This window comes from Lagenorhynchus albirostris, chromosome 2 (assembly GCF_949774975.1).
Source record: "Lagenorhynchus albirostris chromosome 2, mLagAlb1.1, whole genome shotgun sequence".
NCBI lineage: Eukaryota > Metazoa > Chordata > Mammalia > Artiodactyla > Delphinidae > Lagenorhynchus > Lagenorhynchus albirostris.
Window position 1 is genome coordinate 131,350,033 of NC_083096.1, and position 11,403 is coordinate 131,361,435.

The 11,403-nt window shown below is 38.9% G+C and overlaps 1 pseudogene; it reads left to right on the plus strand.

Moving 5' to 3' along the window:
* The window catches only part of LOC132515532 (very-long-chain (3R)-3-hydroxyacyl-CoA dehydratase 1-like), a 153,386-nt pseudogene extending 150,015 nt beyond the window's left edge, over positions 1 to 3,371 (plus strand).
* The last annotated feature ends 8,032 nt before the right edge of the window (positions 3,372 to 11,403 follow it).

Consider the following 11,403-nt stretch of genomic DNA (forward strand, 5'->3'; position numbering starts at 1 on the left):
GCATTACTCTGATACCAAATCTAGACAAAGATATTTGAAGGAAACTACAGCTGATTTTCCTCATGAACATACATAGAAATATTCTAAATGAAATGTTAACAAATCAAATTAACCGCATATAAAAGGATAACATACCATGACCAAGTGGAGTTTACCCTAGGAATGCAAAGTTGGTGCAATATTTTAAAAAATAAATCAATGTATTTTACCATACTAATAGACTAAAAAAGAAAAATCATATGCTTATCTCAATAGAAAATCAACAGGAAAATCATCTGACAAAAACTAACTTCCATATTCAACACATTGACCCATAGAGTCACTGCAATCCCAATAAAAATCTTCACATGATTTTTTTGGTAGAAATTGATGGGCCTATTCTAAAAATAAGAATATTTTTATTCTTATCGAACATTAACTTATTTTAAGACAAGAAATTAAAACTATGGTATAATCAAGACAATATGGTATTGATGTAAAGATACACAGGTCAGTGGATCACAGAGTCCAGAAATAGACCCACATATATATGATTAACTGATTTCTGACAAAGGTACTAAAATAATTCAGTGGAGAAAGGATAGTGTTTTGAGCAAATGGTGAAGGAAAGAAAGAAAGAAGAAAGAAAGAAAGGGAAAGAAAGAGGTAGAAGGGAAGGAGGAAAGGAAGGAAGGAAGGAAGGAAGGAAAGAAGGAAGGAAGGAAGAAAAGAGGTAGGGAGGAAGGAGGAAGGAACACACACACAACTTTAATCCATTCCTTGTACCATATACAAAAGTTAACTCAAAATGCATCATAGACCTAAACGTAAAACCTAAAACTGTAAAATTCCTACAAGAAATAGTATGAGAAAATCTTTGTGACCTTGGGTTAGGCAAGAGTTTTTTAGACACAACACCAAAAGCACAATCTATGAAAGAAAAAAAACATATGTTGGACTTTATCAAAATTAAAAACGTCTGCTGTTTGAAGACCCTGTTAAGATAATGAAAAACCAAGTGGCAGACTAGTTACTAGTTTGTTAATGATAAATCTGTAATTTATCTGATAAAGAATTTGTATGCAGAATACATAAAGAACTTTCAAAACTTAATAACAGGAAAAAAAACAATAAAAAATGGGTAAAAGATTTGAACAGATACTTCATCAGAGAAGATATAAGGATGGCAAATAAGCACACGCAAAGATGCTTATCATCATAGTCTTTAGGGAAATGCAAATTAAAACAACAATGAGATACTAATACACACCTTTTGGAATGACTAACTTTCGAAAGACGGGGCATACCAAGAGTTGACCAGGATGTAGAGGAACTAGAACTCTCATACACTGCTGGTGGGAATGTAAAATAGTAAAATCCTTTTGAAAAATAGTTGGCCATTTCTCAAAAACTTATACACCATATGACCCAGCCATTTCCATTCGAGGTATTTACCCAAGAGAAAATAAAGCTTGTGTCCATACAAGGATACATAAGTGTTTCTATAGGCTATATTAATCTTCTATTGCTGCATGACAAATGCCCACGAATTTTAGCAGCTTAGAAACAACATACACTTATCTCAGTTTCCATGAGTCAGGAGTCCAGTCATGGCTTAGCTGGATGCTCAGGATCTCACAAAGCTGCAACCAAGGTGTTGGTCGTGCTGCAGTCCTTTCTGGAACTCAGGCATTTTTCCTAACTCACATGGTTGTTGACAGAGTCAATTTCTTGTGGTTATAAGGCCAAGGTCAATATTTTATTGCTGGCTGTCACCCAGAGGCTACTCTCAGCTCCTAGAAGCAGTGAGCAGTTCCTGGCCATGCAGCCTTCTTATTTTTACAACATGGCAGCTTACTTCCTCAAAGCCAACAGGAGAATCTCTCTCCAGTCTGCTAAAATGGAGTCCTATATAATGTAACATAATTGACAAAGGTGGCTATCCAATCACCTTTGTCATATTCTATTGGCTAGAAAAAAGTCACAGGTTCTGTTCACACTCAAGGAGAAGGGATTATATGAGAGCATGACTCACTGTGTCATCTTAGGGTGAAATTCCACAGCAGTTTTTATATTTGTAACAGTCTCCAGTTGGAAACAACTCAAATGTCCATTAACAGGTGAATGGATAAACAAATTGTGGTATATCTATATAGTAGAATACTACCCAACAATAAAGAAGAATGATATACACAAAACATGAATCAATCTCAAAATAATTGTGCTGAGTGAAAGAAGGTAGAAAAAACCAAGTACTTACAGTGTGATTCCGTTTATATAAAAATCTGAAAAACACACACTAATCTATAATGACAGAAAGCAGATCAGGGATCAACCAGGAATGAGAATCAAGGGCAGGAAGTGCCCAGACAGGAGAGAGACATTACAAAGAGGAAGGAGGAAACATTGGGGGGTGACAGATATATTCACAATCTGAATAGCAGTGATGATTACATGGCTGTATCATATATCAAAACTTATCAAACTGTACACTTGATCCTGCATGCAACTAAAAAAAAAAAGATCCCGCACACTGCTACTAAGGATCCCACAACTGGCAATGAAGATCCCACGTGCCGCAGCTAAGACTCAGCTAGCCAAATAAATAAATATTAAATAAATAGTTCAATTAATTGTACGTCAACCATACCTTACTGAAGCTGTTTAAAAAACAAAACAAAAAAATCTCTAACATCTTCTTCCAGAATCAATTCTCTCAAGATATTCCTGCTTGCTAATAAAAGCTTCCCTTTTTGTCACTTTTAAATTACCAATTTGCTAAGTTTTCCAAATTTATTTTTTACAGCAGATTCTAAGACAGTGAAACAGGAGCTTTTGTTTGAGGTTGAAAAACTGTGGCAACTGTTGCTATGTGAGTCTTATGAGATATCCGGAAATGGAGTCTATCTGGTTGGCTTATACTTTGAAGGTTTAGTGGGAGAGTCAGATGTGCAAATGGACAATTTCAATGTAATATAACTGCACACACCAACACACTCTCTATGGAGAGCCTGGGGTGGGTATGTGGTGTGCAGAGAAGACTTTGTGGAGACAGCGCCTGAATTAAGTTTCAGGGGATGAATGGGAGTTGGCCAAGTGAAGAAGGGAAAAGGCATTCCAGGTACAGAAAATGGCATAAGCAACAGCAAGGAAGCAGGAAAGAGCATGTTACACATGGGAAAGCAGAAGGAATTTAGGCACAAGGTGGGGAGTTGTGGTGGATCAGGTTGGAGAGGGTGGGTGATGGCTGACATGATGGACATTATGATTTGGACATTACCTTTCAGGCAGAAAATTTCAGCACTCTGAAGAATTTTAGGCAGGTAAATGATATCACCGAAGAAAATAATCATCTCATCTGTGGACGAAAAGGACTTCGTAATACACAGTGATGGTAAGGACCAGAATGAGAAGATGGATTTAAGACATCTAAAGGGCTTACAATATTTTGTAAGTCCTCGTGATCAACTGGCCATAAGTGAAAGAGAGAAGTCTATAGTGATCCCCAAGGTTTTATCTTGGGGTCCTTCCATTAACTGAAAAGAGGAGCACAAGAGGCAGGAGGTCTTCTGGGGTGGGATGAAGAGAAAGAAATGAGTTTAAGCTGGGCTTATTGAGTTTCAGATGCATCGGGAAGTTGAAGCAAAGATGCCTTTTAAGGCAGGGAGAAAAAGGTCAGAGAATGAGAATACGCGTGGGCGGTACAACTCTCATGGTGGTGGGACTGTCCCAGAAAAATGTGTAGAGAAGAGCATTGGACTAGAGCCCAAAAAGCCTTCCACTAAGGGCTAGGGGTAGAAGGGAAATCCCTACTGAAGACCCCCAATGAACGGCCAGAGATACAGTGAAGATAACTAAATTAACTATCCTGTTCTGTTAACTAATGTCTCCATTCCAAAGACTTGTTCTCTCCCTACCTCCCCCCACCACGCACTTTTTCTCCCAGTCTTCTGGTTGCAGGAAAAGTCAGCAAGAAATGTAACTTCTTTGTCCTGAAAGAAAAGATTAAATAGACAAGACAAAATACAATATGCAGCAGCTGATATCACGGAAATATTTTTTGTTGACTGTTCTGGTCTTTTCGGGTTTGATTCCTCAGTGACTGCTATTTACCTGTTGACACTCCACATGCTTGTCCTCCTAGAAAACCACCAGAGGAGTCAGAGGCCCAGCCTCTCTTGTTGTGACCATCAGCAAGATGCATCTTTGAGCTACGGTCTATAGTTTCACTGAGGTACGAGATAGGCCATTCACAGTGGCTCTTTTATTGGATGTAGAAAGAACTGTAACTGTTACCGAGCTGGGTGGGGGTTGGGAAATTTTCTTTTGACTGTACTTTGACTCTGATAAAAGGAGGGGGAGATCCAAGATGGCTGCCAGAATTTTGTGGTCCTGGTTGGGGAGGATAACAACTGTCTGGCACTACAACCTGTTGAGGCCTTATTTTCTGAACTACCACAGGCAGACTTGGAAATATCTACCGGCCAGGGAAGTGCCCAGACATCAAAGTACGTATAACAGAGCTTCTGTCTTTTTTTCCATAAATATTAAAATCAGTTTCTCTAGAAATGAGGGAGAGACCTATTTAATACCTAGATCCAAGGTTGGATGGATGGATAGATAGATAGATAAATTTGTGGTGTTGTAGGGAGAACTGCGTGTGTAGGTAGGTAAACCTCAAAATAAGTCTCTCTTAAGGCAAGGCCATAAACATTAAAAAAGAGAGAGAAAAGTGATCAATAATATCCAATATAGCCTAGAGGCCCAGTAAGATATGGAATCTGTTGAACTGGAGCAATATGGAAGTTTTTGGTGATCATAGTGAATTTTAACCTAGTAGTATAAGCAGAAGATAGATTTTATCATGCATTGGGTGCAAACATGAAGTGAACTACAGAAATACAGAGGGCAAATGATAGATTACTATTAATCTGAGAAATTATGAATGATATAGTGTTGAAGGAAGTAGAAATGCAGGGTCAAAGGTAGAGACACAGTTTAGAATAGGAGAGAACCAAGTATATTTGCAGATTGGGGTAACACAGCAAAAAGAGAGAGAGAAAATAAAGATATGAGAATCGGAGGGGATGGTTAGCTAAGGTCGAAGAGAAAATAGAGCATGGACTCTGGGAGAAAACAGAAGAGGAACACTGGTGGACTGGACAGGTGGCATCTTGTCCCTTGAATACAGAGGAAACAAGATACTTCAGGCACATGGAGATCAATGTATAGATCCCCTACTTGGGTTAATGTCCAGCCTCTGAAGCTCCTGAATGTTCCCCTCCAATACCAGCCTCTTCCTCACCCAAGTTCTGCCTGCAAAAATGTGTGTCCAGTAGCCTAACAATGCTGGGTATAACACCACTGATTGGAAAACCACAATGAACACTGCTGCTTGGCTAACTTAGGGTCAAACAATGAAGGACAGCTCAAAAAATCTAAAACAACATATTCGCTGATTTGCACTTATATTTCTAATTTGTTCTTGCAGTGATAGGATGAGACCAACTTGAAAAGAAAATGGAATCCAAGTTGTGAGAGCCTTCCAAAGCTGCTCCATGAAGCTGAGCTGTGGTTGAGGCTGTTAATTTCTTAAATCCTCGAGCATTAGGCTTAGTCTTCCAAAGCATCTGTATCAAGAGTGTTGGTCCAGGCAACCAGATCTTCCACTTCTTCTTCCCATGGCTCATTTATGCTAACATCAACTGGTAAAACTTTTCTCTTCCACCGCTCCTTTGTTTCATCCGTCTTTGTGACGATATCTGTTTCAGTTTGTGAATCAGGAAAAGTTTGAACTATAATGGGAAATACAAAAAACAGCAATTTAATAGACATGGGCAGGAAAAACAATAAAAAGAAAGTGTCCCTGCATTTGTAGCATCATGCCTAAGATCATCTAAATGAATGCAAGTAACCTTTTTAAAGTTTCTAAATTTCACATTTTGCAATGAACTTATTTGTCATGAATCATTCTTTCCCTTTTGGTCAATCTTTCTATGCTCATACATGTACTGAGCCCCTGCTAAGTGCCAGTAGATGTGTAAGGGAAAAGGTGTCCATGAGTGATTCGGCAGCACAAGGATGGAATCACCATGTCTAAGTGAAAAAAGACTTGGACTTTGACAGGGAAGGAGAAATTTGCTAAACAGAGAGGGGCAGAGAAGGGAGATGGGAGCGCTTTAGATCAAGGACACAGCACAGACCAAGGCACAAAGGCATGAGAGAACCTGACAGCTTTGGAGGTAAACAGAGGTGACGCTTCAGTATTTATGCTCTGCCAGGTGCTGTGCTAAGCATGTGCTACATGTAAAATATAACTTAGACACAATGCTTATGATGGGCAGGTAATTATTACCTTTATTTTAAAGATGAGGAAATTGAGACTGAGTGGCCTGCAGTAACTTGCCCAAGGACGTCCAGTTAATAATAGTTAATTCTAGGTCCAAAGGATCCAAAATCACTGTGTTACAGTGTGTGGACAGTTCAGTGGAGCTGGCTAGTCAGGCTCAGACCAGGTTAGGAAAGCCTCATTTATCACACAAAGAAGTTTCATCTTTCTTGCATGGGTCTTGTAAACAGGGAAATAAATTGATTATATTTTAAAAGAAGAATATAGATAAAGTATCTATATTTCTCAATACTTCCACTCACCGAGGGGAACTTGCTTTCTAGGGGTGAACCCTAGTTGGTGCTATTTATGTTCTGCTACCCCTAAAGCCCCACTGTACTCTCCCCTCCCTGCATAATTATTGTCACCTAATTCATTGCCCAGCATGCAGTCAAGGACAAATTCTGTTGGTTTCATATGTTTATTTCCCCAATTATGTACCAAATGAACCTTGTAATATCCATTGTCTTCCAGTTGTGCTATAGACAAGGGTTATGAATGAATTGTTCTCTCGGTCTCTTTGGTTTATGGAAAGATTTATAGAGGGATTTGAGTTTAGACAGCTGCCATCAGCCTATAAGAGGCCTGAGGTCTCTAAAGATTGAGTTCTTATTTTTATACTTTAATATTAATCTCTAGCTATTTTTTTGTTAGTTTCTGCTTTATAACAAACTGAATCAGTTATACATATATATATGTTCCCATATCTCTTCCCTCTTGCATCTCCCTCCCTTCCACCCTCCCTATCCCACCCCTCTAGGTGGTCACAAACCACCTAGCTGATCTCCCTGTGCTATGCGGCTGCTTCCCACTAGCTATCTACCTTACGTTTGGTAGTGTATATATGTCCATGATTCTCTCTCGCTTTGGCACAGCTTACCCTTCCCCCTCCCCATATCCTCAAGTCCATTCTCTAGTAGGTCTGTGTCTTTATTCCCGTCTTACCCCTAGGTTCTTTATGACATTTTTTTTCTTAGATTCCATGTATATGTGTTAGCATACGGTATTTGTTTTTCTCCTTCTGATTTACTTCACTCCGTATGACAGACTCTAAGTCTATCCACCTCACTACAAATAACTCAATTACGTTTCGTTTTATGGCTTAGTAATATCCCACTGTATATATGTGCCACATCTGCTTTATCCATTCATCCGATGATGGACACTTAGGTTGCTTCCATGTCCTGGCTATTGTAAATAGAGCTGCAATGAACATTTTGGTACATGACTCTTTTTTTTTTTTTTTTTTTTTGTGGTACACGGGCCTCTCACTGTTGTGGCCTCTCCCGTGTGGAGCACAGGCTCCGGACACGCAGGCTCAGCGGCCATGGCTCACGGGCCCAGCCGCTCCGCGGCATGTGGGATCTTCCCGGACCGGGGCACGAACCCATGTCCCCTGCATCGGCAGGCGGACTCTCAACCACTGCGCCACCAGGGAAGCCCCATGACTCTTTTTGAATTATGGTTTTCTCAGGGTATACGCCCAGTAGAGGGATTGCTGGGTCGTATGGTAGTTCTATTTGTAGTTTTTTAAGGAACCTCCATACTGTTCTCCATAGTGGCTGCATCAATTTACATTCCCACCAACAGTGCAAGAGGGTTCCCTTTTCTCCACACCCTCTCCAGCATTTATTGTTTCTAGATTTTTTGATGATGGCCATTCTGACTGGTGTGAGATGATATCTCATTGTAGTTTTGATTTGCATTTCTCTAATGATTAATGATGTTGATCATTCTTTCATGTGTTTGTTGTCAATCTGTATATCTTCTTTGGAGAAATGTCTATTTAGGTCTTCTGCCAATTTTTGGATTCGGTTGTTTGTTTTTTTGATATTGAGCTGCATGAGCTGCTTGTAAATTTTGGAGATTAATCCTTTGTCAGTTGCTTCATTTGCAAATATTTTCTCCTATTCTGAGGGCTGTCTTTTGGTCTTGTTTATGGTTTCCTTTGCTGTGCAAAAGCTTTTAAGTTTCATTAGGTCCCACTTATTTATTTTTGTTTTTATTTCCATTTCTCTAGGAGGTGGGTCAAAAAAGTTCTTGCTATGATTTATGTCATAGAGTGTTCTGCGTATGTTTTCCTCGAAGAGTTTTATAGTTCCTGGCCTTACATTTAGGTCTTTAATCCATTTTGAGTTTATTTTTGTGTATGGTGTTAGGGAGTGCTCTAATTTCATACTTTTACATGTACCTGTCCAGTTTTCTCAGCACCACTTATTGAAGAGGCTGTCTTTTCTCCACTGTATATTCTTGCCTCCTTTATCAAAGATAAGGTGACCATATGTGCGTGGGTTTATCTCTGGGCTTTCTATCCTGTCCCATTGATCTATATTTCTCTTTTTGTGCCAGTACCATACTGCCTTGATTACTATAGCTTTGTAGTATAGTCTGAAGTCAGGAAGCCTGATTCCTCCACCTCCATTTTTCGTTCTCAATATTGCTTTGGTTATATGGGGTCTTTTGTGTTTCCATACAAATTGTGCAATTCTTTGTTCTAGTTCTGTGAAAAATGCCAGTGGTAATTTGATAGGGATTGCATTGAATCTGTAGATTGCTTTGGGTAGTAGAGTCATTTTCACAATGTTGATTCTTCCAATCCAAGAACATGGAATATCTCTCAATCTATTTGTATCATCTTTAATTTCCTTCATCAGTGTCTTATAATTTTCTGCACACTGGTCTTTTGTCTCCTTAGGTAGGTTTATTCCTAGATATTTTATTCTTTTTGTTGCAGTGGTAAATGGGAGTGTTTTCTTCATTTCACTTTCAGATTTTTCATTATTAGTGTATAAGAATGCCAGAGATTTCTGTGCATTAATTTTGTATCCTGCTACTTTACCAAGTTCATTGATTAGCTCCAGAAGTTTTCTGGTAGCATCCTTAGGATTCTCTATGTATAGTGTCATGTCATCTGAAAACAGTGACAGCTTTACTTCTTCTTTCTGATTTGGATTCCTTTTATTTCTTTATCTTCTCTGATTGCTGTGGCTAGGACTTCCAAAACTATGTTGAATAAGAGTGGTGAGAGTGGGCAACCTAGTCTTGTTCCTGATCTTAGTGGAAATGCTTTTAGTTTTTCACCATTGAGGACAATGTTGGCTGTGGGTTTGTCATATATGGCCTTTATTATGTTGAGGAAAGTTCCCTCTATGCCTACTTTCTGCAGGGTTTTTATCATAAATGGGTGTTGAATTTTGTCGAAAGCTTTCTCTGCATCTATTGAGATGATCATATGGGTTTTCTCCTTCAGTTGTTATTATGGTGTATCACGTTGACTGATCTGTGTATATTGAAGAATCCTTGCATTCCTGGAATAAACCCCACCTGAACATGTTGTATGATCCTTTTAATGTGCTGTTGGACTCTTTTGCTAGTATTTTGTTGAGGATTTTTGCATCTATGTTCATCCGTGATATTGGCCTGTAGTTTTCTTTCTTTGTGACATCTTTGTCTGGTTTTGGTATCAGGGTGATGGTGGCCACATAGAATGAGTTTGGGAGTGTTCCTCCCTCTGCTATATTTTGGAAGAGTTTGAGAAGGATAGGCGTTAGCTCTTCTCTAAATGTTTGGTAGAAATCGCCTGTGAAGCCATCTGGTCCTGGGCTACTGTTTGTTGGAAGATTTTTTTTTTTTTTTTTTTTTGCGGTATGCGGGCCTCTCACTGTTGTGGCGTCTCCCGTTGCGGAGCACAGGCTCCAGACGCGCAGGCTCTGTGGCCATGGCTCACAGGCCCAGCCGCTCCATGGCATGTGGCATCTTCCCAGACTAGGGCATGAACCCGCGTCCCCTGCATCAGCAGGTGGACTCTCAACCACTGTGCCACCAGGGAAGCCCTGTTGGAAGATTTTTAATCACAGTTTCAATTTCAGTGCTTGTGATTGGTATGTTCATATTTTCTATTTCTTCCTGGTTCAGTATCGGCAGGTTGTGCATTTCTAAGAATTTGTCCATTTCTTCCAGGTTGTCCATTTTATTGGCATAGAGTTGCTTGTAGTAATCTCTCATGATCTCTTTTATTTCTGCAGTGTCAGTTGTTATTTCTCTGTTTTCATTTCTAATTCTATTGATTTGATTCTTCTTCCTTTTTTTCTTGATGAGTCTGGCTAATGGTTTATCAATTTTGTTTATCTTCTCAAAAAACCAGCTTTTAGTTTTATTGATTTTGCTATCGTTTCCTTCATTTCTTTTTCATTTATTTCTGATCTGATCTTTATTATTTCTTTCCTTCCGCTAAATTTGGTTTTTTTTTTGTTCTTCTTTCTCTAATTGCTTTAGGTGCAAGGTTAAGTTGTTTATTTGAGATGTTTCCTGTTTCTAAAGGTAGGATTGTATTGCTATAAACTCCCCTCTTAGAACTGCTTTTGCTGCATCCCATAGGTTTTGGGTCGTCGTGTCTCCATTGTCATTTGCTTCTAGGTAGTTTTTAATTTCCTCTTTGATTTCTTCAGTGATCACTTCATTATTAAGTAGTGTATTGTTTAGCCTCCATGTGTTCGTATTTTTTACAGATCTTTTCCTGTAATTGACATCTAGTCTCATAGCGTTGTGGTCAGAAAAGATACTTGGTACGATTTCAATTTTCTTAAATTTACCAAGGCTAGATTTGTGATCCAAGATAGGATCTATCCTGGAGAATGTTCCATGAACACTTGAGAAAAATGTGTATTCTGTTGTTTTTGGATGGAATGTCCTATAAATATCAATTAAGTCCATCTTGTTTAATGTATTATTTAAAGCTCATGTTTCCTTATTTATTTTCATTTTGGATGATCTGTCCATGGGTGAAAGTGGGGTGTTAAAGTCCCCTACTATGATTGTGTTACTGTCGATTTCCCCTTTTATGGCTGTTAGTATTTGCCTTATGTATTGAGGTGCTCCTATGTTGGGTGCATAAATATTTACAATTGTTATATCTTCTTCTTGGATCGATCCCTTGATCATTATGTAGTGTCCTTCTTTGTCTCTTCTAATAGTCTTTGTTTTAAAGTCTATTTTGTCTGATATGAGAATTGCTACTCCAGCTTTTTTCTGATTTC